Source organism: Rhamphochromis longiceps, linkage group LG6 (assembly GCF_057381845.1).
Source record: "Rhamphochromis longiceps isolate RC_006_pf linkage group LG6, R_longiceps_female_GT1.1, whole genome shotgun sequence".
Classification (NCBI taxonomy): Eukaryota; Metazoa; Chordata; class Actinopteri; order Cichliformes; family Cichlidae; genus Rhamphochromis; species Rhamphochromis longiceps.
The window spans coordinates 7,295,008-7,321,991 of NC_140562.1; the positions used below are offsets into that span (position 1 = coordinate 7,295,008).

Consider the following 26,984-nt stretch of genomic DNA (forward strand, 5'->3'; position numbering starts at 1 on the left):
GCAAGTACTGACATTACTTTGAGTTTGACTCCGTAAAAAGTGACAAAAACATTATCGTCTGCTGTACACTCTGCGTGGGAAGAAAACGTCTTTCTAAAAAAAAGAAGAAGAATAGAATTGGGCTGAAAGGTCTATCGCTTTATTACGTATTCAGGTTGTGTATCATGTTTTTTTTAAGTAACTAAGTAGTAAAGTAACTAATTACTTTAGAAAATAAGTAATCAAGAAGGTAATGGGATTCCTTTCTTGGAGAAGTGATTAGTAACTAATTACTATCTTCAAGTAACTTGACCAACACTGGTAATGATCAGATTTAAACCAGATAAACTAAGATGATTAAAGGAATTAGATTTACATCTAACTTAAAAAACATAATTTCAAGGTTTTTTACAGTTTAAAAAACATCAGATACATTAAAAAAATATGAATGCATTTTGTTTCTATTTCACTGAGTATCTGCACAATAGTAAACACTGGGTTTCATTTAGGCAAACGTGCAGCAACTGGATGAGGAGACAACTTGCATCAGTTTTTAAGAAAGAAAGAAAGAACAGTGTCACAAATTTCAACACCAGCTGACCCAGAGGACAGATCCAGGCCAAACGTTAAGACTTTCACATCCGAATCGATACTTCTAATGTGTGAGCCAACTTTTCAGCTTTAATTAAAACAAAGTTTATATCAAACAAAAGAAAAAAAGCACTTAAATTATCATATGTGTATCCTAGTGTGTATTTTTGTGTTTGCAGTGGGTTCATTTAGAGACTAATTAAAGTAGAAATTGACCGACTGGGTGAAACATCAGTGCCCCAACCCCACCCCCACCCACACACACACACACACACACACACACACACACACACATAGCCTCTTTTCTCATCATTAAAGTGGTCGTAGGAGTGTTAACAATTTGACTCCCCCCTAAAGGGTCTCTTAAGTGGTGGGGTGGAGGAGGAATTGTTTGAAGACTGACCCTCCCTTCTTGTTTTTTTGCCCCCCCACCTATTTCCTTTCTTCTTATTCACTTTTCTCCTGTTGTCTTCTTCTTCTATCCTCTTTCATACTCCACAGCCTCAGCTCCTCCTTTCCAATCTGCTTGGCTCAGTGGACGATTCTTACAGGACGAATGGACTGGAACTGTTGCGGTTCTTACTTGTGTGTTTGTAGGAGTGTGTAGTGTAGTGTAGTGTGTTTTTTCCTTCTTTTATTATTTATGCTCGTGAAATCAGAATTAAAACACTAATATAAGATTTAAACCAACCCAAAAAATCTAAAATTGAGCCATTTAAATCTACAGGGTGGGCCATTTATATGGATACACGGTAATAAAATGGGAATGGTTGGTGATATTAAAGTCCTGTTTGTGGCACATTAGTATATGTGAGGGGGCAAACTCCTCAAGATGGGTGGTGTCCATGGTGGCCATTTGGAAGTCGGCCATCTTGGATACAACTTTTGTTTTTTCAGTAGGAAGAGGGCCATGTGACACATCAAACTTATTGGTAATGTCACAAGAAAAACAATGGTGTGCTTGGTTTCAACGTAACTTTCATGAGTTATTTACAAGTTTCTGACCACTTATAAAATGTGTTCAATGTGCTGCCCATTGTGTTGGATTGTCAATGCAACCCTCTTCTCCCACTCTTCACACACTGATAGCAACACCGCAGGAGAAGTGCCAGCACAGGCATCCAGTATCCGTAGTTTCAGGTGCTGCACATCTCGTATCTAAAGAGGGAAACACATCATCATGTAGCAATTTCAAATATCCAGTGGCCTTGAGGTTTCCATTGATGAGGTATCCAAGATGGCCGACTTCTAAATGGCCATCTTGGACACCACCCATCTTGAGGAGTTTGCCCCCTCACATATACTAATGTGCCACAAACAGGACTTTAATATCACCAACCATTCTCATTTTATTACCGTGTATCCATATAAATGGCCCACCCTGTATAACCAGGATCCAGCAGTCTCCATTAAGGCCAACACTTTAATTGTTATAAACAAATTGAAAACATAATTAAATACAAACAAATTGATTTTGTTAACTATTGCTTTCACAAAAAGTGATGTAATATTTATTAAAGATAACCATCTGGTTAAAACCTGATTTGTAAAGTATCTATGAAAACTGTCTGGATTGTAAAGTTGTAGCTTTTTTTGGGAAAATGTATTGCATATGCACGCAGTGTGGCATAAATTATTAAAATTTTAACCAGCAAACTGATTTGCGTCCTGTTTGGGGTTTTTTGGCTCCAACCTTTTTATATCCATTCTTACATTTTTTCCTTTGATCCTTAAAGATCACTTAAAATGAAAAAAATGTGCTTGCTGTGGAAATGAATGGTGCTGAATGACATGAAACACTACTTTAATGCCAGTTTCAGAGTTATACAGTTAGTACCTTTAAAGCTTTATAATTGATAATATGACAGTTATTTTATCCTCCATCCACTCTACTTTCTGTTATTCATGAAGCTCATTATAGAACTAATAGTAATTTCTTCCTTTTTCTTTTCCTTTCCTACCTTTCTTCCTGTACTGTAGTTCTATATTTCCCTCTGTTTGGGAGGCTGCAGGCAGTCAGCCTCCAAACAGGCAGTCTAGTCACTGGCTGCCAAAACTAGAATTAAGTCAGTTGCCTGGCTGGATAAGAAATTGGATTCTCTTCCTCTCCTGTTATCCCTCTGGACCAGATCCTGTTTCCCCCTGAGGGGTATGGGGGAGGGGGTAGGTTTAGTGGTGATGAAGTGGGGTGGGGGGTGCAGGTGGCACGAAGGGGTTAAATCTTTGCCAGGTTGCTGTCACAACCAGTGGCCACACCTGTCCTACCAGCCCAAACACACACAAACACTAAAAAATCTTGATCTCCACATCTGAGCAGCAGCTGCAGCTGGCCGGGGTTTGAGTCTCCGGACTGACCGAAGTCTTCTCCACGCCACACAAGCTTATTTAGCAACACAGAATGTAACACCTGGCCAGTCCTCCACCCAGCTGGACAATAACACCACTGACTGATATCAATAGAGGCTTTGGAGTTTCATGACAAATCTCCTAGCAAGTTCAGCTGGCACCAAGTTGGGGGAACAGTGGTACACGGCGTCCTGGATAAAAGAAATCAGAGGGAGTGCTGCATTAGCCTACTGTTTTGTTGTGCAATAGATATGTTTGGGCAAAGAAAATCTCTGAGTTTGAGCTTCAGAAAAATAACTCCAGGTCTCTGTTTTTTTCATTTGACTGCTTTTCACCGATGCTCCCTGCTAATGGACAAATGTCACTCAGCCGACCAGTCAGTTCATTACTTTGTTTTAAAGTGAAATAGTTCAAATAAAATGGATCAATAGGTTATAGTCAGAAAGCTATAACTCATTTACTTATTTTATAATTATATTAATATAGCACAAAGTTCAGTTATCTTAAATGTGTAAACTGTACTTTTTCTCTTTTACCTGAGTACCTATATATTTATATTACCTCTGGTGTTTATATGGCACCAACACACAGCATGATGTGGAAACAGGGAGTTGTTAAGGGTGAGGGACAGTTTTGTTTGTGAAATGGACCATCGGGCCTCAGAATACACCTTCTCTTTTACTGGTACATCAAAATCATTTTTTCTTGTCTTTCTAGAATTATTTGGAATGTAAAGTCCTCTATAATTGGGCCTATATTTTCCCAAGCTGCTGTGGCTGTGCTTATCAGTAAGGCATAAGAATTAACACCACATAGGGAACCAAATAACATTTTTTTAAAGCTGGGAGACTTAAGTAGAAAATTGGCTTAGCATGCAGATAGCAAAGTCAACAATGGGAACATACATCCCAGCTCAGAGTGATTGAAGTAGCTGTCTTTCTGATGAACAAAGTGTTTGATTTTCTCCACGGCTCTTACATAAACTGCTAACTTAATTTCACACTTTGGATCTGAGGGTGACAACAAACACTTTAATTAGAGGAAGATGATGCAGAGAAAGGGAGGGAGGGAAAGGTGATAGACGGTAACAAATCCCCAGCACACTCCAGCCTAAATATACAGCCAGCAAAGCAAAATATAATAATTTTTTCTCCTACTTTTCATATCTTATTATTTTTCTCTTCATTTTCTAGTTTGGAATTGTGAATATTTTTGCATAGCTTAAAGGCCTCGTGCTATCTCACCCAAACCTACATGGTTCATTTGCATCGTCAAGGGTTTACACTGGAGGTTTTGGGGGCTAGAGGGGGTGTGTGTGTGCCATAATTAGGCCTTTGTGGTTCATATTTGGACCAGACAGCATACCTGCCACCTTGGCTTGTAGGTGCTGTAGCATGGCAGCCTGAGTAGCACCTTGTAGCCCAATGAACCAAGCCTCTCGACACTGTGAGATTAGCTTCTTTCATAGACCCTCCATTTTCTAAGTGGCTGTTTTTACACTGGAAGTAAGAAAGGGAATGAAAAAGAGCTGAACAAAAAGCATAAAACATTTTGCACTGATCCTACAGACAGACATTATTAAGCAGGCAGACGGATCACTAGAAGTGATAAACGCTGTGAAATAAATGTGCCAATCATGGCCTCAACCTTGTCTATAACCCCTGAAACAAATGCCACCTCTGCTCGCAGTTTGGGCTTTAATGGTCAGCAAATAATCAAAGCACTTTTTTTCTCCTGGGGGGGATTAGCAAGGCGAAGCTAAGCCCGCTGGACCAGACACCAAGGGGGTCTCCTTATCAGGGCTAGGCTGCTGGATGGAGCTCCACTACAGGACAGATTGCTTTCACTGCTGCTCTTCTATAGGGAAGAACAAAGACACACCACCGCCAGGATAATGCCCCAGCTCCGGTGAGATTCCTAGAGCTCGAAAAGATGCATTTATATATTCATTATGATGAGCAGTGAGATCATGTATCCCTCTACCTCCCCTTGTTTTCTTCTTTCTTCTTCTTCTTCTCGTCTTCTCATCTTCCAGCCGGCCTCAATTATACGGGGTTAATTACCTTTGTCGAATTCTGTTCTCTGTGATTGTGCAGTTTGAAGATATGTATACAAATACATGAGCATTGTGTAAGTGTGTTTACATGTATCTGTTATAGATCACTTGCTTTTGGATCTCACACAACTGTAGGGTCTTTACCTTATATCATAAAGCATCTTGAGGCGATTGTTGTTGTGACTTGGAGCTATATAAATAAAACTGAACTGAATTGAATTACTGTACATGTTAATAAAATGAATGGTTCAGAAGAAAAAATAAAGTTCAAAGCTACTGTATAACTACATTGTCTCTGTGTGGTTTAATTAATCAAACCCATCAAATGGTTCATTGGGCCAATATCAGCCTGTTTATATCAATAATTAATAATTTTCAAAACAGTGACCTCTCCCTCATCACTGGGGGAGAAGTCACTGAGGCAATTAAACAACTCCTTGGTGGCAGGGCCCCTGGGGTGGATGCTCCTGAAGGCTCTGGATGTTGTAGGGCTGTCTCGTCTGTCACGCCTCTACAATGCTGCATGGAGATCTGGGACGGTACCTCTCGATTAGCAGGCCGGTGTGGTGGTTCCCATCTTTAAGGAGGGGGACCAGAGGATGTGCTCCAACTAAAGCCACCCTGGGAAAGCCTATGCCAGGTTGCAGGAGAGGAGAGTCCATCCATTAGTCAAACCTCAGATGCAGGAGGAACAATGCAGTTTTCATCCCAGTCACAGAACAGAGTAATAGCTCTTTACCCTTTGAGGACTTTGAGGAAGTTTCTAACTCAGAAAATACTTACATAAAGAAAACGTAAAAGACAAATAATAAATCATATGAAGTGTTTGAAAACTCTGTATAAAAGCCCAGTATCTTATTTATGGTGACCTGTGAGCTATCATTTGCTGCCCATATGTAAGCAACTTTGTGACCATCTTCCAGCCCATGTTGGGCATCATCGTCATCAGCATCATATATTTTTGTCACTGATGATCCACTCTGTTCTGTGTCTGACTCTTGTTCCTGGACTCCATATCTCCATGTTTCCATGTATGTGCAAGGAATAGGAGGGAGGTACCATCACTAAATAACAACATTTTACCAAAATAAATGACTGCAGATGCAAAAAAAAGCATTTAAATAAAATGTTTAAACTGAGACATTTTGGTATTTAGTGAAAAATGTTATCTCATTTAAGGTGCAACAAAATGCTAAAAAGGTAAGTTTTGCTAAAAAGAATGTACTGGAATACTGGAAGTGTGTCCTTTGGCCAAAGAGATATGGCTTCATCTCATTTTACGCTGCTTACAGAGAAAGCAGGGAGAGGTCATCCCCATAGCTAAATACGGTGGTGGGAGTACAATTACTTAGGGGATGCTTATGTGAGTTTGGGACTGGGAATTTTATCGAAGTAGAAGGATTCATGAAGAAAGAAGGATATGTGAAGATTTTGAAAGAAAACCCCCAAGCAGTCAGCAGCAAAACTGGGTCTGGGTCATCGTTTTGTCTTCCAACACAACAATGACCCAAAAAATAGATCTTTAGAAGCAAGATAAAGAAATGTAGGACGGTCCTTAACTGCATACCCAAACTCTCTTTACTATGAGGGAGAGAAATAATGGCAGTATGCATCTAATGAACAATACTGCACTGCTATAAACAACAACAAGAAACTAGAATCATTCAACAAGCACAAGTTCCTGAAAACTTGAGCAGAATTAACATGATAACAGCCAAATACTTTTATTCTCATGGATACACAAACACACTATAATAAATAAAAGTCAATATATACAGTCCTCCCAAGCCATTTTGGCCAATTCAATTCAATTCAATTTTATTTATATAGCGCCAAATCACAACAAAAGTCGCCTCAAGGCGCTTCATAGATACAGAGAAAACCCCAACAATCATATGAAGCACTTTGGCGACAGTGGGAAGGAAAAACTCCCTTTTAACAGGAAGAAACCTCCGGCAGAACCAGGCTCAGGGAGGGGCGGGGCCATCTGCTGCCACCGGTTGGGGTGAGAGAAGGAAGACAGGATAAAAGACATGCTGTGGAAGAGAGACAGAGGTGCTCTAATAGGGTGATATGGTACTACAAGGTCATTAAGATAAGATGGGGCCTGATTATTTAAGACCTTGTATGTGAGGAGCAGGATTTTGAATTCAATTCTGGATTTAACAGGAAGCCAATGAAGGGAAGCCAAAACAGGAGAAATATGCTCTCTCTTTCTAGTCCCTGTCAGGACTCTTGCTGCAGCATTTTGGATTAGCTGAAGGCTTTTCAGCGAGTTTTTTGGACATCCTGATAATAATGAATTACAGTCGTCCAGCCTGGAAGTAATAAATGCATGAACTAGTTTTTCAGCGTCACTCTGAGACAGGATATTTCTAACTTTAGAGATGTTGCGCAAATGGAAGAATGCAGTCTTACATATTTGTTTAATATGTGCGTTGAAGGACATGTCCTGGTCAAAAATGACTCCAAGGTTCCTCACAGCGTTACTGGAGGCCAAGGTAATGCCATCCAGAGTAAGAATCTGGTTAGATACCATATTTCTAAGATTTTCAGGGCCGAGTACAATAACCTCAGTTTGATCTGAATTAAGAAGCAGAAAGTTAGCAGCCATCCAGGTCTTTATGTCTTTAAGACATTCCTGCAGTTTAACTAATTGGTGTGTGTTATCTGGCTTCATGGACAGATAGAGCTGGGTGTCATCTACATAGCAGTGAAAATGTATGCTATGTCTTCTAATGATGCTGCCTAAGGGAAGCATGTATAATGTAAACAGAATTGGTCCTAGCACTGAACCCTGTGGAACTCCATAATTAACCTCAGTGTGTGAAGAGGACTCTCCATTTACATGCACAAATTGGAGTCTATTAGATAGATATGATACAAACCACTGCAGTGCAGTACCTGTAATACCTACAGCATGTTCTAATCGCTCTAATAGGATATTATGGTCAACAGTATCGAAGGCTGCACTGAGGTTTAGCAGGACAAGCACAGAGATGAGTCCACTGTCAGAGGCCATAAGAAGGTCATTTGTAACCTTCACTAAAGCTGTTTCTGTTCTGTGATGAGCTCTGAAGCCTGACTGAAACTCTTCAAATAAACCATTCCTCTGCAGATGATCAGTTAGCTGTTTGACAACTACTCTTTCAAGGATTTTTGATATGAAAGGAAGGTTGAGATTGGCCTATAATTAGCTAAGACTGCTGGGTCTAGAGATGCTTTTTGAGTAAAGGTTTAACTACAGCCAGCTTGAAGGCCTGTGGTACATAGCCGATTATTAGAGATAGGTTGATCATATTTAAAATCGAAGAATTAATTAATGGCAGGACTTCTTTGAGCAGTTTTGTAGGAATGGGGTCTAAAAGACACGTTGATGGCTTGGAGGAAGTAATTATCGAAGTTAACTCAGAAAGATCAATTGGAGAAAAAGAGTCTAACTTAACATCAATGGTACTAAGAGTAGCTGTAGATAATATTACATCTGTGAGATGATTATTGGTAATTTTTTCTCTAATGATAAAAATTTTATTTGTGAAGAAGTTCATGAAGTCATTACTAGTTAACGTCAAAGGGATGGTTGGCTCAAAAGAGCTCTGACTTTTTGTCAGCCTGGCTACAGTGCTGAAGAGAAACCTGGGGTTGTTCTTATTTTCTTCAATCAGTGACGAATAGTAAGATGTTCTGGCTTTGCAGAGGGCTTTCTTATAAAGCAGCAAACTATTTCTCCAGGCTAAATGATGATCCTCTAAATTTGTGACACGCCATTTCCTCTCCAGCTTACGAGTCATCTGCTTTAGGGTACGTGTTTGAGAATTATACCACGGAGTCAGGTACTTCTGATTAGAGACCTTAGTTTTCACAGGAGCTACAATATCCGGAGTCGTACATAGTGAGGAGGTGAAATTATTAACAAGATAATCGACCTCTGTTGGGGTAGCGTTCAGATAGCTGCTCTGCTCTGTGTTGGTACAGGGCATTGGAGATGATAACAGTGGGTGGATTATATTCTTAAACTTAGTTACAGCGCTTTCAGAAAGACATCTACTTTGATAAAGTCTACTCTCCACTACTGTGTAATCGATTATTGTAAATGTAAATGTTATCAGGAAATGATCAGACAGGAGAGGGTTTTTAGGAAAAACTGTTAAATGTTCAGTTTCTATGCCATATGTTAAAACAAGATCTAGAGTGTGATTAAAGTGGTGGGTGGGTTCTTTTACAGTTTGAGAGAAGCCAATTGAGTCTAATAACAGATTAAATGCCATGTTGAGGCTGTCATTTTAGCATCTACATGAATGTTAAAATCACCCACAATAATTATTTTATCTGAGCTCAGAACTAAATTAGATATAAAGTCTGAGAAATCAGACAGAAACTCTGTGTAAGGCCCAGGTGAACGATAGATGATAACAAGTAAGACTGGTGTCTGAGTTTTACAGCTGGGGTGGACGAGGCTAAGCATCAGGCTTTCAAATGAATTAAAAGTCTGTCTGGGTCTTTGGTTGATTAATAGGCTGGTGTGAAAAATTGCTGCCACACCGCCCCCTCGGCCTGTGCTTCGGGGTTTCTGGTAGTTAGAATGACTCGGGGGTGTTGATTCATTTAAACTAACATAATCATCCTGCTGCAACCAGGTTTCTGTAAGGCAGAGTAAATTGATTTGTTGATCAATTATTAAGTCATGTACTAACAGAGACTTGGAGGAGAGAGACCTAATATTTAATAATCCACATTTCACTGTTTTACTCTTTGGTTCAGGTGTGGATACTTTATTGTTCTTTCTTTGTAATTGTTTATGTTTAAGTTGTTTGTTGCTGGTTTTTAGTTTGTTTTTTGTCTGTTTGGGAGCTGACACAGTCTCTATGGAGATGGGTTTTTGGGGGGGTAGCAGGAGGAGAGAAGCTGCAGAGAGGCGTGTAAGACTGCAACTCTGCTTCCTGGTCCCAACTCTGGATAGTCATATTTTGGGGGGTTTAATAAATTTGTCCATATTTCTAGAAATGAGAGCTGCTCCATCCAAAGTGGGATGGATGCCGTCTCTCCTAACAAGACCAGGTTTCCTCCAGAAGGTTTGCCAATTATCTATGAAGCCCACATCGTTTCTGGGACACCACTCAGACAGACAGCAATTTAAGCAGAACATGCGGCTAAACATGTCACCCCTGGTCTGATTGGGAGGGGACCAGAGAAAACTACAGAGTCCGACATTGTTTTGGCAAAGTTGCACACTGATTCAATATTGATTTTAGTGACCTCCGATTGGCGTAACAGGGTGTCATTACTGCCGACGTGAATTATGATCTTACTGAATTTACGTTTACGCTTAGCCAGCAGTTTTAAATTTCCTTCAATGTCGCCTGCTCTGGCCCCTGGAAGACAATTGACTGTGGTTGCCGGTGTCTCTAGCTTCACATATCTGAGAACAGAATAACCAATTACCAGAGTTTGAGCCCCAGCGGGTGTGTCGCAGAGTGGAGAAAAACAGTTAGACACATGAACAGGTTGGTGGTGTACCTGGGGCTTCTGTTTAGGACTATGCTTCCTCCTCACCGTCACCCAGCCGCCCTCTTTCCCCAGCTGCTTGGGGTCTGCCGGGGAACAGCTAGCAGGGCCTACGCTATCTTCGGCTGCACCAGCTACAGGGGCCTGGCTAGCTATGGGTGAATGAAGCTTGCGAAGCCAAGTCTCCAATTCAGTAATCCTGGCCTCCAGAGCTGCAAATATGCTACATTTGTTACAGTTATCATTACTGCTAAAGGAGGCCGAGGAGTAACTAAACATCTGACACAATGAGCAAGAAAGTGCAGGAGGGACAGGTGAAGTAGCTATGGTGCTAATGAGTCGGCTACGAGCTAAGCTAAGCTAGCGAAACAGTACAGAGACAGTGAGTGAATACTTTGGCTATAAATTAGGTAGTGAGTACACAGAAAGTGTGCTTCGGATGAAGCACGTGAAGATTATACCATGAAAAAACAATGTATTTAAAAGTTTTTAATTAAATTGCTAAGCAGATAAGCTACTCAGAAACACCACTGTGGCTGTATCCCAATTCAGGGTCTGCAGCCTTAAAGTACGCAGTAGGGCTGGGTATCGTCACTGATTTCTAGAATCGATTCAATTCCGATTCACAAGGCCCCGAATCGATTCGATCCACGATTCGATTTAATTCGATTCGATTTAAATCTGGGAAATTTTGACAGTCAGAAATATTATAATTCAGATCAGTACATTTACATATTTTTGTATCAATAAAAAGGAAGCTGACACACGCAAGACTTTATCACAGGTGTGAGCATCACAGCAGAGGCCTTTGTGTCAAAGTAGCTGAGGATAAAACACAGAAAAACATGAAGGTGATTTTCCTGGCCTGGGATTTTATAAAAATATTCTGCAGTACATCAAAAACGAAAGAAAACCATTAATCAACATATGAACATCACCTCTGAAGTTACAGCGGTTTTATTAGAGACACAGTGTTTTGCATTTTGAATAATTTTAAAAAGTTTAAATTTGTTCAGTATTGAACAGCAGAAATGAGGTTTTCTTTTCGGAAGAATGTAAAAGGGAAAAAACAGCGGCCGACAGCCTGTAAACAACAGTAGACTTGTGCGTAACAAGCAAGCGAATAATGAAGAAAGGGAAACTGTTCTTGAAGTACAGAGAGAGAGCTGTGCATCGCAGTGGAAGCAAAACAGTAAAAGTCTGAGTGAATTCATGACGATGTTTATGTGAAGCGTTTGGATCTTCTTTTGCTGCTGGTTCGGTCAATATTGTTTGGAGAGAGATCAAACTAACAGCTTTAGAATCGGCGCATAAAGGGCGTGCACACAAAGCGCAGACCCGCCGACAGATCAGAGTCAGCGAGCTGTCGGCTTTCAGCCCCGACTGTGAGAAAAGCGACATCTAACTGATTCTGATCCGCGGGTCCCGCTGTGTGTTTAAGTCTTTGTGCAGAATCCGTGTTCCTGCTCTCATTTACTGTCTTAACTGTTTGGTGGTTCTTGAAATTTTGTGAGATTTCACCTGAGATTCTGGCATTTTGGGCAAAATAAATTTATATTAAAAAATCGATTCAGGATTTTAATGAATCGATTTTACGTTATCCAAGCCAGAATCGATTTTAATCGATGAATCGATTATAAGAACCCACCCCTAGTACGCAGCCTCAACGATCCTCAAGGGCCGCGTACTCAAAGACCGCTAAGGCCGGAAGTGCGAGGCTTGTGTAATGGGACGGTCTAGCCTCCATTGCGCTGATACTGTTGTTTGTCAATAAAGTTTAAAAAAAAAGCCTCCATTGCGATACCCAGGTTGCCTAGCAACCATGATACTAACCACTGGAAACGTGTCATAGCTTTGTTTGACAGAAATGAAGGAGAAAATCTTTGGTTCATTTGTTTGTTTCTACATGAGCTTTGATCATTCTCTGTAAGATTAAGCTCAGCTATTGAACGGCGTATATTTTAAAGTAAAGGCTTTAAAACCAAGTTAGTACAAACATCACTAATGTCACATAACTTTGCCGACATGTGGCCAACAGTAATGTTTTGTTCTTCGTTATTAAACATTTGCACATAAATAAGTGACATAATATTCAGTACTTAAAGTGTACTCTTCGGCCGCCCCTCACCCGCTGTTTTTTTCTGCAAATTTATCCACACCCATCGCCACGCTATGCATTCTGGGATATGTTGGGCCACGAAGTCTACACTTCCACAGCCTTAAAATTCAGGGAAATGAAGGACGCATTTCAGGGCCGCATTTCGAGCAGCCTTTGAATTGGGACAGCCTTCGGCGCGCCGCTGTGACGTAATCGGCCTTGAAATACGTACTTTAAGGCTGCAGACCCTGAATTGGGATACAGCCTGTGTTTGAGCAGGAAAGGGAAGTGATACTCTACCACAGAGCGAACGAACAGAGAGTGCAGAGAGCTTCGAAGGATTGATTCTTGGCTCTATAATAACAATTTTTTTTAAAAATCAGAAAAGTGTCCTTCAACATAAGATTTTGACAATCTCACCATATACAATGCATAATATCATCAACGGATTCTGAGAATCTGAAGAAATCTCTATGTTCAAGGAATAAGGGTAAAAAACAATATTCAGTGTCTGTCATCTACTGGTCCTCAGGCATGATTCTGGCATGGAAAACACTCGGGCTCAGGAACAATTCCAGAAATAGCCGCTCTCTACAAATGCAGGTTAAATCCAGATGTTCCACCAACTGAAAACATTTTTTCCATCACAAACCCAAAAATGCAACAGAAAGGTTGAGTAGCTAGAATCCTTTATCAGACAAGAAAGAGGTCAACATTCCTCTCCTAAAAGGCAAGCAGTTGATCTCCTCACTTCCCAGACTTTACAACTGTTGTTCAAAGAAGAGAGCATGCTATAGTGTGATAATCACTGAAATCAACATTAACTAATCTGGTTTTTTAAATGAATAATTTTGTCCATTTGGACATTTGATACGTTTTCTATGTTCTACTATGAATAAAATATGGGTTTATATGAGACTTCCAAATGATTGCATTCTGCTTTTTACTTTTAAAATTAGGGTTGTACTGTGGAAATGGCCCTGTTGTATCTATCTTGTACAACAAAGTAAAACAGAATAATAATAAGAATAATAAAAATCACTGTTTCCTGTTTCAACTTCTTTTAATTGTATCAGAGATCACTGTCTTTGTTCTGAGCCGTAACTATTGCTTAAGTCAAGCAAATGGTATGTTGTAGGGGAAGATGCTAAAATGGTCACTTTCATGAGCAAATCATACTATATGAAAGATTTGTCTAATTCTTACAGCACTGAAAAGAGTTACTCTTACTGAACAGTGTTTGCAACTCACATTTCATAACAAAATGAGGGGTGCTCAACCTGACAATGACTTTCACATTGTGTAGCGACTATGCAGCTATACACTGTAGAAGTAACCAGGCTTTGAACATGTCTCTCAATCTGTCTTTGGGGAAAGACATTAAACGAGAAGCTCTAAACTATCTAAACTACTTTTTTTCAAAAAGCTTTAATCCTCTAAATGTCAGTATGCGCTGACATGCAAATACACACATAGTACAGTATGTACAGTAAATTGGTGTAACTAGTCCAACAAAAGCAAGTTGAAATTTACTTTTTTAACACTGCTGTCCAAGGTTTACTTACTTCACTCTATATACAGAGTAGCTGTCTTTATGTAAGACAGCTGAGCGGAACTCAATCCGGTTGTTCAGTCTGACGTCACTAGCTGTGTCTGGACCTAAACTCCGCTGCAGGTCCATATATCAAATGATCACTATGGCATTACTGAGAGTTGAAAAACTGTCTAAATTCTTTCATCTTTAATAAAAATGATCAGCGTTCTGCTCTACCAGGTGTAACAATTGAGTTTAACATCCAGGCATCCATGAAAACGGAATTTATGACATTTAACGGAGTTAGAAGTTAGCAGGGAGTTAGCTCACTAGCTTCTATCTAAATACAATATAGCATGTCCTGACTGTGGGGTTTTGGAAACAAATTAAAACGTACAGCTCTGTTATCACTTCCAGCATAAACGAAGACAGAAAACTAAACAGCAGTGACGTTTGTAGGGTTACTGAAGTTGGGCTAGCTGGTATATAATGATGTGCTACGTGACCGCTAGCGACACAGCTATGTTAGCATAATATAAACAAGCTAACTTTTTTTCCACTCGATAAAAGTTAACGTGAGTGTTCTCGGTGGTCAGGAACAAATGTAATCGCATGGCAGGATGCTGTAAAAGGACCAAACTTCAGCCAGGAGAACAACTGAGATAATCCATCCACAATACGAGGTTAGTCATTCATATACTGCTGCATGGGCTGGGCTGTAGTTACATCCTAAGGTTTTAAAAACTGAGCTTAAATAAATGATTAGCGATAATAAAAGCCGAGGGAGGGCAACAGTGATCACTGACTGTTTTAGGAGCTTTTTGAGATCAAATAGAAGAAAATACAAAACATTAAACATGTTAACAACACAAAAGCCATATTAAACGCAGACTACTTTAGGCCCGGAAGTAGGATTCGTCGTGTCATCACTGAACAACCGGATAAACAGTACAACTATAAATGTTTCTGTTAGTGGCTATGTTGTTGATTTTCCTTGTGTCACACTAATTCCAAGTTTTAAATTACACCTCTTTCTCTCTCTCTTCGAACTTTCTCCTCTTATTAGTGTCTCTGATTTCTCCTTGTCAGTCCTTTGCTCTCACTCTTTCTTTCTCTGTTGTTGGCCTGTAGGTCTTTTGGGGGATGTTCGGCTCACTTCTTGCCCAGAATAAAGGTGATGTAAAGGAGTACAGAGCCTGAGGAGGCAATGTAGGGATGGGTGGACAGAGTGGCGCCAGGATTTAACACAGCCACATCCAGCAGGCTTCCTCAGATTCTCCCAAAACAGACTGGATCATGTGACACATCAGGTGAAACTAACCCATGCAGATGTGTCAGGGATCGTCGGATGGAGTGATAGTGTGATTTGGTGCAACATAAATAAAATTGAATTCAAATTATTTTAATAATTTTCTCCCTAACATGTGTTTGCCTGGTGTTTCACAGTAAGAGTACGAACAAAATGTAAATCTTTTCCACATGAGAAATCTAAGGATGTTTCAACCCAAGTGGGGGGGGAAAAAGGAAAAAAAGAAAGTTTTTACAATGAGTATTTGCTGATCATTTTTAAAGTTAATAAAATATATTTTGCTAAAAACATAAATTATATTTTAATTAAATCATTCTTTTATTTCTTAGTACTTAGTACTAGTTTGTGCACAGAGACAGAGAGGGTTTTACATCTGAAATTATTTTTTAAAAAGAAAGAAAGGTAAAGAGTTTCAGGAAAAAACAGAGAATTTTAGAGCTATACGAGACCCTGTCCCTGTCCAGTGTTGATGGCTGTTTTATGTGGCAGTTTGTTTTTGTTTTTTACTTACCTAATTAGACTATTTATTTTTATAAAAAATTTTAATGGGACTAATTAAAGAATGTAAACACAACCGTGTACAACCTTGAATCAGTTACTGAAATAAAAAAAGGAATATTCATCACAACTATGTTTACTATAATTCCCCCAGTTTAAGGAGATCCTGTACCAGTCATGATGTTTAGAATAAGTGTCCACATAGTGACAGATGTCATGTTGGTGCACGTGCCTGATATTTATATTGTCAACTGACAGATGTCAGAATGATGGGGACATGATGAGGACAAGAGCTTATTAGTGCATGCCTTCATCAGGTCACAGGTGTAGGCATATACAACATGGCCGCAGGAGTCAAAGCCATGCAAGAGGTGCTGGGGCATGCCAGTAAGCAAATAAGACCACAGACTTTAAAAGGTCATGCACAGACAGAAAAGACATGAAACACTTCAGGACTTTGTCTCCTGTCCCCGAGGATGTGAGCAGAGTTGAAGGGTTGAAAAGTTCATCCGTAGGGTAGAAGAAAGGTGAGTAGAAAGGCGATGGAGGCAGTCATGCAAAAATTTGAGGCAAAGACAGGACTGGGGGTGGGGGCAGGATTAGAGCAGGCTAAGGTGACAGAGGACAAATAGTAGAAGGTAAAATAGTAAGTGGTTTACAACATAAACTGAGGTGGTTTAGATTTACTTTGAGTTGAGTAATCACCAACTTCAGAGTAATTTAACTGAATGTGGTGTCAAAACTGAAAGCAATACAGTTTCACTGCTTTTTGTGTAAAATAGTTAAATTAAACATTCATGGATAACAGCAATAATTATTTTTTAGCATTTAAATATAATTTACATTAAAGAACCCATACTGATGGATTAAACATGCAAACACATGAAAATAATTTTGGTTATTACAAGCAGAGATGGGAAGTAATCCGATTACTTTTTTAAGTAACGAGTAAAGTAATTTTGCAATTACTATTGCAAAAAAGTAATTAGATTACTGTTACTTTCCCGTAAGCACGCTGCATTACTGCATTACTAAACCGTGCTTTTGTTTGTGAGAGTGTCTCATGACGATGATGTACGAGCGACATCTGTAGCAGCAATAGACATGTGTAGATCAACAATGGATAATATGGAGTGTGGGAGAGACTACAATCATGCAGCATTTAAAGCGTGGAAGTACTGACATTGCTTTGGGGTGGCTGTAGCTCAGGAGGTAGAGCAGGTCACCTACTGATCGGAAGGTTGGAGGTTCGATCCCAGGCTCCTCCAGTCTGCATGCCAAGCATCCTTGGGCAAGATACTAACCCCAAGTTGCTCTCCGATGCATCCATTGGAGTATAAATGTGTGTGAGTATAGTTAGAAAGCGCTCACTATAGAGGTAGTGCTTGTGAGAATGGGTGTGACTGGGTGAATGTGTTGTATAGAGTGCTTTGAGTACTCCGGGAGAGTAGAAAAGTGCTATATAAGAATCAGTCCATTTACTTTGAGTTTGACTCCATAAAAAGTGACAAAAACATTAGCGTTCGCTGTTCACTCTGCGTGGGAAGGAAACTTCATTTTACAGCGAAAATTTTAACTTCAAATCTGAGCAAGCACCGAGCATGCTGCCACAGGAATGTGAAGTTCACAGAGACACTCCTGGATCCCCCCACTGACATGGGGCAAACCTCCACCAGCCCCACTCCTGCTAACCCAGTGAAAATAGACTTAAGAGCAATAGGACATAGTGCTTAGAGTGAGTGTAACACAAAGAAGTTTTTTTATATGCTGGAATATGCAGAAATTAGGCATAAATGCTAAACAAATTTCTTCACGTCAGTGTTGAATATGATTTCATTTTTGCTTGATGCAATGTGGATAAAATTAAAAGATTAAAATGAATAAAACAAGTTTTAAAAAAAAAACATTAGAACACTTATGTAAATATGTGATGTCTTGATGAATCGAGCAGGTATTTGAAGTTTACACAGCACCATTCTCGCATGAAAATATCTTAAAAGTTTATTTTGTGACCCAGAAAGAGTAATATTTCAAACTCCGCCAATCTGTGTTCCTCCGTCACTGCCTCGTTTGAGTTTTGGACAAAATGAATTCTGGGATATTGCATTTCGTCATTTCGAGCTGATTGGAGACCAAAACAGCCAATCAGATTTTTTTGCATCCAAGTCTGCGATTGGTTGGTTTTGTGGCACAAACATAACGGTGTACAGAAAGAGTTGAACGCGCACAGAGAGAAATGTTGAGAGCGCAAGCAACACATTGCGAGCAAGCACAAATGCAAAAAACTGAGTGAGAGGGGCTGCTATTGTGTGTGTGTGGATAATAGAAAACACTGAAATACATTTTTTGCACACAGCAATGAATTTTGTTCACTCAAATTTAGCTTTTCTTTGCTCAAAATAAATTTCTCCTCAAAATGCAACACTTGCAAATTTTTTTACGTGCGCTCAAAGTTTTTTTTACATGAGCACAGTTTTTTTTTACAATAGTGCATGACAAAAATTAGCAAAAAGAAGGTTCTTTAAGTTTAAGATGTTGAAGCAGAGTGCTCCGAACCAGACTGACAACAGAAATGTGAGTTGACAGCCTGAAAATTCCTCAAATTGTTGTGTTCGTCTGAGACCAAACAGCCTTTCTGTCAGTCTTTAGGGAGGGGAAGCATCCTTTTGGCCTGCAAAGGAAGTCACAACACTTTCCTTCTTCTGTCTTCACCATTAACCATTGATCAGCGTCTAGAGAATCGTCTCTGGCCCTGAACCAGCACTTTAGGGTGTTTTCTATCAGTGCCATTCCAGGCAGATGGCAGAGTAAGTGTGATTGGCAGGAGAAGTGGAAGAAGCAGAGACAGAACAGAGGCTGCTGCCAGCAAGCATTGGGAGGGGGGAATAAGAGTGTGCAGAGAATGGAGGGGTGCAGGGCACGACCAGTCTTAATCATCCCAAAGGCTTGCCAAGTGCTGACGCTCTGACAAGGTTCTTTAGAGCCGAGTGATGGGTTTCCAGCTCCACTGATAATTTTGGGGGCAGTGGGGAAGTTTCTGATACCAGAATGTAAGTCATTAATGTGGTTCTGTAAACAGCCTGTGTTTGCTGCCAACAGCTACGCTGATAGTCTTTCCCATGAAATACAAGAGAAGAATATAGGCAGGCCGGCAGCATTTGCTATCAGAACATCTGAACTGGCTCTGAGTTTTAATCCTGGGTTTAGATGAGTTTCTCCGATCTACTCTACAAATCCCCATTGGAATGTGACCATGCACATGTCGCTCTTGCTGAGATATGAATCTACTCAAGCGGCCAGCAGAGTGGCCTCAAGAAGCAGATGAACAAAGCTAACCACCACCAGTTTGGAAACCACAGGTACAAAAAGGCGGATGGGTGTTGGCTTCATAGGGGTGAAGATGAAGACAAAGACGGCATGGAGACACCAAGCCGGCAGCTTCATGTATCTGAGTCACGCACAACTGAGGAGACAGCCACCCATCGTAGATGAGATCATCTACAGTAAGTTCAACCTTAGGTTAGTAGAAGCTCTCACTACCCTTAATTTCAAGTGTCAACCATGCACCAAGCAAAAACCGTTAGTCCGATACAATCACATTCCTCTTTGTCTGTGTTGTTGTTCCTGAAAGTTCCTGAAAATATTCCTAATCCCCATATTGTTGGTTCATGAGTCATAACAAACAAGTGACAAGCTGCAGGAGTGATGCCAATTCAAAAGTGACAACAACTGGTTCAGAAGAAGGAATATTTAAGTTCTTTGTCTCTATATGTTCAGTTACGATTGGTGAAAGGCTAATATCCAGCTGAACAGACAGAAAACTGCATTCTCCACATTCCTCCTCCATCCTGACAACCTGATAGACAGCTTCATAATTGCAACCAGAGCTCACAGTAATGAGAAATATTATTGTCAACAAACTATTTCCAAGTCGAGCTATGCAGCTTGTCTTTCTGGGGGCTGTATGGTAAATATTTTTGCATTATGGCTACAGGGAGCTCAAATTCAGATTTTAAAAAAATGAAAAGGGACACAAGTAATACTCTATCAGCTACCTTTTTAAATGAAAAAAACAGAAACCGCAAACAAAGTGTGTTGGCTGACGGTCTGCAGCGGAGGTGGAGGAAGAGGTGGAAGTGGAGAAGGTCATGCAGAGGCAGTTTGAAACTCCTCCAGCTCAGGTTTAGGTGGAACAGGACTCGCTAGCTCATTCTCAAGTTCCGGCAGAAGATACTCACCAGACTCTCTCTGTACAGGACACACCAGTAGGTAGGTGCCAAAAGAGATACAGGGTTGAACTGAGGCTGCGCAGGGGAAGAATGTCACCTGGAGCCACACTTCCTCTTGCAAAGAGCTTGCTGCAGTGCGGGGCAATAAGTAATTGGCAGCAACAGCAATAGAGAGGTGACCATGTGGCAAGGGACTGCTGGAATGTGGAAGACGGACACTCCTTAATAGGGCTGCCTATGCAGCTCACTCTGAAGATTCTGCTAAAGCTGAGTAACAGTGTGTGCTGCTATCTCAGTGTATCCCAAGAGCCAGGGCGTAGACGAAATGTAATCACCAAAGAAAATAACCTGAATCAGTTTCTTGTATTATAACATTCTTGTAGTATTCCTGAAGCTGGGTGACTATTTCCTCCAAAATAAAACTGGAGTTCACGAGGTTTGTGTGGTTGCTGGTGGAACTCTTCTCTAGTTTTAAAATTTGATTCAAACCTTTCCGATAAAGTTTATAGTTAGGCCTGGATCGGCTGACTGTGAACTATCCCTTAGTTATTCTATTATATGCTCAGACTGCTGCAGGACTTCATGCAATACACTTACTACTTATTCTCCATCTATTCCTACTCCCTAAATTTAGATATCCCTGCAGCATGTCAATAATTCTTCTTGTCATCATTTTCCCATACTTTGCTTGTGTTTTCTTTTCTTTTCCTTTCTTTTTCTTTTTTCACTAATTCCTGAATAATGAAGCCCTATTATACCTTTTAGTATTATATTATCCCAATAGACCACTTTTCTCTCAAGCATCAGACATACTTGTGGTTCCTAGAGTTTCTAAAATTAAAAGGAGAAGGAGAGCCCTCAGCTCTCAGGCCTCTCTCTCTTGGATCCAGCACTTAGTTTGGTTTGGGGAAACAGATACCATCTCTAATTTTAAGCATAGTGCATTTAGTGTTTTTGGGAAAAACAACCCTTTTTCAGTACACCAACCACATGGCTTGTGCTGTATTTTATCTCCATAAAATACAACACAAGAGCAGACTCGAATTTCTAAAGCTCTGTTTTATTTCACTAAAAATGGTTCTTGCAGAGTTGAAGATCTTACAGACCAATGCCCGATGCCATGCATTCTTAGCACACTCTCACTATACCTTAAGGTGTGACAGATCTATCCTTCCCCATTACCTAATTCAGCACAACACCAGGTGGTGATCAGTTGACAGCTCAGCTTCTCTCTTCACTCAAGTGTCCAGAACATATGGTCACAGTTCTGATGATACAATTAAAAATATCCACCTCTAACCTTGGTGACACATGCTCTTATGGACGTGCTTATGTTCAAACATGGTGTTTCTTATGGACAAAATTTTGTCCAATGACAACACCACTCGGGTTCAGATCAGGCAGGCCTTTTAACCTAATCACACCCCTCTCACCAGGTCTCACTGCAGTTCCCCACGTGAGCTTTGAAGTCTCCCAGTAGAACAATGGAGTCAGCAGATGGATCACCTCTGAGCACCCCATCCAGCGACTCTAAACAGTTGTTTGTTGCATAAGCGCAAAAACAACATCAGGATCTGGTCGCTGGCCCAAAGGTGCAGGGAAACAACCTTTTGCCCACCAGTAAAAACGCCAATGTATAGGCAGCAAACCAAGAAGATGGACAACCATCCTAGCCCACAAGCCCTCACTGAGGGCAACTCCAGACTGGAACAAGGTTTAAGAGGTGTGTTGAGATGAACCCAACATCTCCCAACCTAACTCGCTCTTCCTCACCAGACAGGTCACATTCAATGACCCATCAACACCAGCTGCAATAGTCGGGACTCCACACGTGGCTGCCATCCAACACACACTGCACCAAACCCCTTCAGCGCCTCCTTTTGGTAGTGGGCCGAAAGGAGAACAGGCCCACGTCTCCTCTTTAGGCTGCGCTATTTCATGGACTCTCCCTCCGGCACACTTCCTAGGCTTGGCTCCGGGGTGGAGCCTTTTGAACCCTGTGCTGGGCAGGGGACACTGTTCCCTTGGTTGTCTTCATAATGGTTGTTTTAATCACTCTTTGCCTGGCTTCTCACTTAAATTATATGATTACTCGCAGTTACAGGTTTTTCATGTTTTTTTACATGTTAACTCAAAGTCTAATTTGTAATTTCATTGATATTTTAACATAGTAAAATAAATAATGGTGATTTAATAAAATTTAATTTAAGGAAAATAAACTGTTCAATTACAGGTCAATTACAGCACTTTGTTCATGCTTCGGCTGTCAAACCTGAAGAGGTGCTTAAAGTAGAAAAAATGTTGCTCATTAGTACCAGCTGATTATAAATATTTGTAACAGGCAGTTGGTGTTTCATGTGACGAGCCCTCACATGCAAAACACACACTAGACTTTTTCTGCTTCCTTATTTGCATTTGTGTGTGTGTGTGTGTGTGTGTGTGTGTGTGTGTGTGTGTGTGTGTGTGTGTGTGTGTGTGTGTGTGTGTGTGTGTGTACACATGTTGCATGACACATTTTTAATGACTAAATTGCAAAAAAAATGCCTTATGTAGCAAATGTGATACAAATTAGAACTCATATACAGGTATATGCAGATTACAATTAAATATATTCTTATATATTTTGTCTAAAGGTTCAACAAACACTCCATTATCAAACAATTAAAGATTTCTGGTAGTTATTTCATGGTTCAGGTTTTAAAGGGTTAAGTCTTCTTAAGCATGTGGTGTCTTAGACTTTAGAGTAAGAGCTGGTACTGGATGTAGTTTTGAGCTGCAGTAGCTCAGTAATCAACAGAAAACAGCATGTAAAAGCAGTTTTAACCTCCCAGAAAAAACATCATTTGTATTAGAAGTGTTTATTCTACATAAAGAATGTATATCAATGGGAGACATACAGAATGGTGAATGCTCACCATGAGCAAAATCTAAGCTTCCAGCAAAAAATGTTGGGTCCCACTAACTCCAGCTCCTGAAGCTTCAGAATGAGAAGAAAAAAATCCATACTTCCTCACAAATGTACTGTACGCAGAAGTGTAATACTATGACTTTACAACTGTTATATATAGTGACAGCTGAAGTTATTATATTTATCATCTCATTACTTGGTTCCTCTAGTGCATTTAAGATTCTTTTTTACTTTGGCACGTTATACCCACTTGAAAATTGTTGCAGCTCACACACACCCTCCCGTGACAATCACACTCCCCAACAGCAGCTACCTTCCATTGCAGAATATTGTCTCCTGCTGCACCATAACATCAGATGCCAACCTGACTGGGCATCTGCAGCTGAATTATAAAAAGTCCAGCTTACCAGGATCGAGCCATACAATCCAAAGGCCAGAAAGGATCCACAACCGATATCATTATTACAGAGGATATGTGTCTGCATGGTTTGAAACTAAATAATGAGCCCTGGTGTATATGAATGTTTTAACCACTCAGAAGAAGTAAAAGTGATGAAGAAAAACTATGACATAACTATAATATCTTAGTTGACACTAAAACTATGTTCAAAATGACACAAAGGTCACTAGAAAGAGCCCAAGAACTGTCACCTGTACCGCTTAGAAAGAGTGGGAGAAACAAAAAGCTTCTGTAGAATCCATGGTTAGCATCTAATCACACAGAGACAAGTTAGTAAACAGAGCAGAGCATTTGTCCGCAGGTAGCAGAAAACAGAAATAGTTTCAAAAGAGCAATTCTCAATTACAAACATTTCTATTGTGAAGCACACTTGTAATAGGTCCACAAGTAGGTCCACAAGTAAGACAATGCAATGCAATGCAAAAGCCCAGGATCTGAACTAAATTTTATTTTGTTTAGGGTTGCTAGGTCTGTGTGATGAAACTAGCTCAATAACCAATGAATATTAGGCCAAACCCTCAGTTCACTGCAAGCACTTGGTATACCAGGGGCCCTGAGTAGACAGTTTCTCACATTTATATGACTTTAATTAACTAAACAACAATGAACACATAATTTATAGTATAAACTAGAACATGAAGCTTTACGCTAGATGTTGGACATGTTCCAGTAAGTGGAAGACAATGTCAAAATGTCAACTTCACTGTTCCCGAATTAAGCTTTGTAAACAGCGTCTTCAACTGGATACCATGAACATTTTCATAATTAAAACAGTGACTGCAACGGTTTAATAGAAATAGAGCAGAATCAACTCTTAAATAAGAAGTGAGCATGGAATAGGGTTGCAAAACAGAGACTGACAGCATTGAGATGCTTGCTCAATAATAAGAACAAAATATTGTCCCACGACTCACACCTTCAACGCATTCATGATGCAGATGTAAAATTGAAAACAAAATAAAAACGCTAATGTGCCACACTGGTTATGGAGAGGACAGGAGAGGAAGGATGATTATTTTGAGACTTTTAACTCTTACATCTAATGTCCTCGTTTATTGTATAGAATTTAAATACGGCATGAGATCTAACCACAATGTTTTGCTAATTTATTTGTTTATATCTTGGGGGAAAAAAACGATGTATGATAATTTTGTGCTATTCTATTACACATTTTGCCATGATACAGGCAGTTAAGGTAAGCTAAATTAGTTAGTCTTTACTATTGTGATCAAATTTACAGTGATGCAGTATGTTGGATTGGTTACATCTAAGGTACTGTTACTAGGTTACATCACGAGTACCAGAAATCATTTTATATTTAAAGTGATGATGTTGATTAGATTCACTCAACTATATATTTTATTCTAACTTTATAGCGTTCCGGGTTTGGAAAGTCAATATTGGAACATCAGTATGTCTGCTAACGACATTTTGTACGCAAGAAAAATCTACTGGGGCTCACAACACAAATTCTACTGATTATTTATAGATAATTCTTTTCCCCACTCTGCACCTGATCTTAGAATCCCCCCATCTGCCAAATCTAACTTTAACCCCTGTCTGTACATGATGTTAAAACCAAACAAACTGTCTTTTTAAGAGCCCCAGTGTAAGGATTTCTCTCCCCATATGACTTATACTGATATGTACTCAGATTATGTGTGCTATGACTGACTGACTGATTAGCTGGCTGGCTGTTATTTGCCAGGTTTGGACATGCTGTTCAAATAACTTAAGTGTGCCTAGTCGTGACTATCTGTGCTACCAATATCAGCATGAAAGAAGAATTCACCTCACAATAAGTTATCACAAGATTGAAGCAGGGGCAGGCTGCCAGGTCAGTGGGGGTCACAGCTATGTGAGTGTTTGTCATCACCAGAATTGTTCTTTTTTTTAATTTGCAAAAAGGTTTATATAATGCTAAAGTAAATGCTTTAGTTGTCACAGGGTTCACATAGAGAGACAGACTACCTTTCACACCTATGGGCAATTTAGAATTACTAGTTAACCTAACCCCACTAACAGCATGTCTTTGGACTGTGGGAGGAACAGAGAGTACCCAGTGAGATCACACACAGACAGAGCATACAAACTCTACACAGAAGCCAGATGGTGGATTCAAACCCAAGACCTTCTTGCTATATGGCAGCAGTGCTAACCACTGTGCCAGACAGAATTCATAGACCATAAGATTAATTCATAAGACCAGCACTTTGCAAAATAATAATAATAATAATAATAATAATAATAATAATAATAATAATAATAAAAGCCATGTCTTGTTCCACAGAGCAGTTGGAGAGAGTTAATTAATATTAATATATAGCATTTAGACTTACACAATTATTGACATTACTATTAACTATTTGAAATAACCTTCTTTAATTTCTGTATACATATTCACGTGTGCTTAACTATTTTCTACTCCAAATATTCTTGAAACATGACCCCTCTGACTGCAAAAGAGAAGCCACCATATTGCACCTGTATGCATATAGTGACCTCTACTGACAGGAGTCAGCAGGTGCAACAGTATGAAACACAATCATTTGAAAAGTATTGTATAGTTTTTAGGAGTTACTTTGTGTCTACCGTTCTTTTTCTGTTTCCCTTCCCTAAATAGCTGCAGTATTTAAAGCGAAATGATAATACACACAGTACTGTGCAAAACTCAACTTCTTCAGTGTGTATTGGATACTTTTTCAGTTATTATTGGTCAGTCTCCACCTGACTACTTTCATAGGAATGTTTGTTAAACGACTTCATTCTGACTTAAGAATAGTACAAGAATACAAAAGGCATATAACTCACAGAATGAATCAGTGCTGCATCTGTGCATAAGAGGGGAGAAAACGTTCAAATCTATCATTAACTAACCCCCAAAGATTTCACAGAATGATCTTAATGGGTACAGGTCCCCCAGTCAGAAACCTGCCAGCATGTAAAATGTCCTTTGTGAACAATGTCAGCACGCACAGCTACTGGCATCAGTATGTTTACTTATTGCAGCTTACTGCAACTCTGCATCTTTCTTTGTGAACACTAGCTTTTTAAAGTGATTTTAAAGTAGACATGAATACTGCTACACTATGCATAAATATGCTAATTTACACAATGGAGCCTTGCTTTTAAACACTGAAAGATTTAACAGTCTTTCATGCAGCGGTCCTCATGTGAGCCAGTTTTGTCATACCGCTTGATGATTTTTGCAACTGGACTTGGGGACACATTCAAAGTTTTAGCAATTTTCCGGACTGACTGACCTTCAGTTCTTAAAGTAATGATGGACTGTCATTTCTTTACTTAGCTGATTGGTTCTTGCCATGATATGAATTCTAACAGTTGTCAAATAGGGCTGTCAGCTCTGTACCAGCCTGACTTCTGCACAACACAACTGATCGTCCCAACCTCATTAAGAAGGCAAGAAATTCCACAAGTGAACCCTGATAAGGCACAGCTGTGAAGTGAAAA

General features: G+C 39.8%; 1 long non-coding RNA gene across 2 annotated transcripts in view; it reads right to left on the bottom strand.

The window, feature by feature from the left end:
* Positions 1-1,911: 1,911 nt before the first annotated feature.
* LOC146667417 (uncharacterized) overlaps positions 1,912-26,984 on the bottom strand; it is a 42,413-nt gene continuing 17,340 nt past the window's right edge. For both annotated transcript variants that reach the window (XR_014912050.1, XR_014912049.1), the window contains exon 3: positions 1,912-5,603. This is a non-coding gene — a long non-coding RNA (uncharacterized LOC146667417). The remainder of the gene's footprint in view (positions 5,604-26,984) is intronic.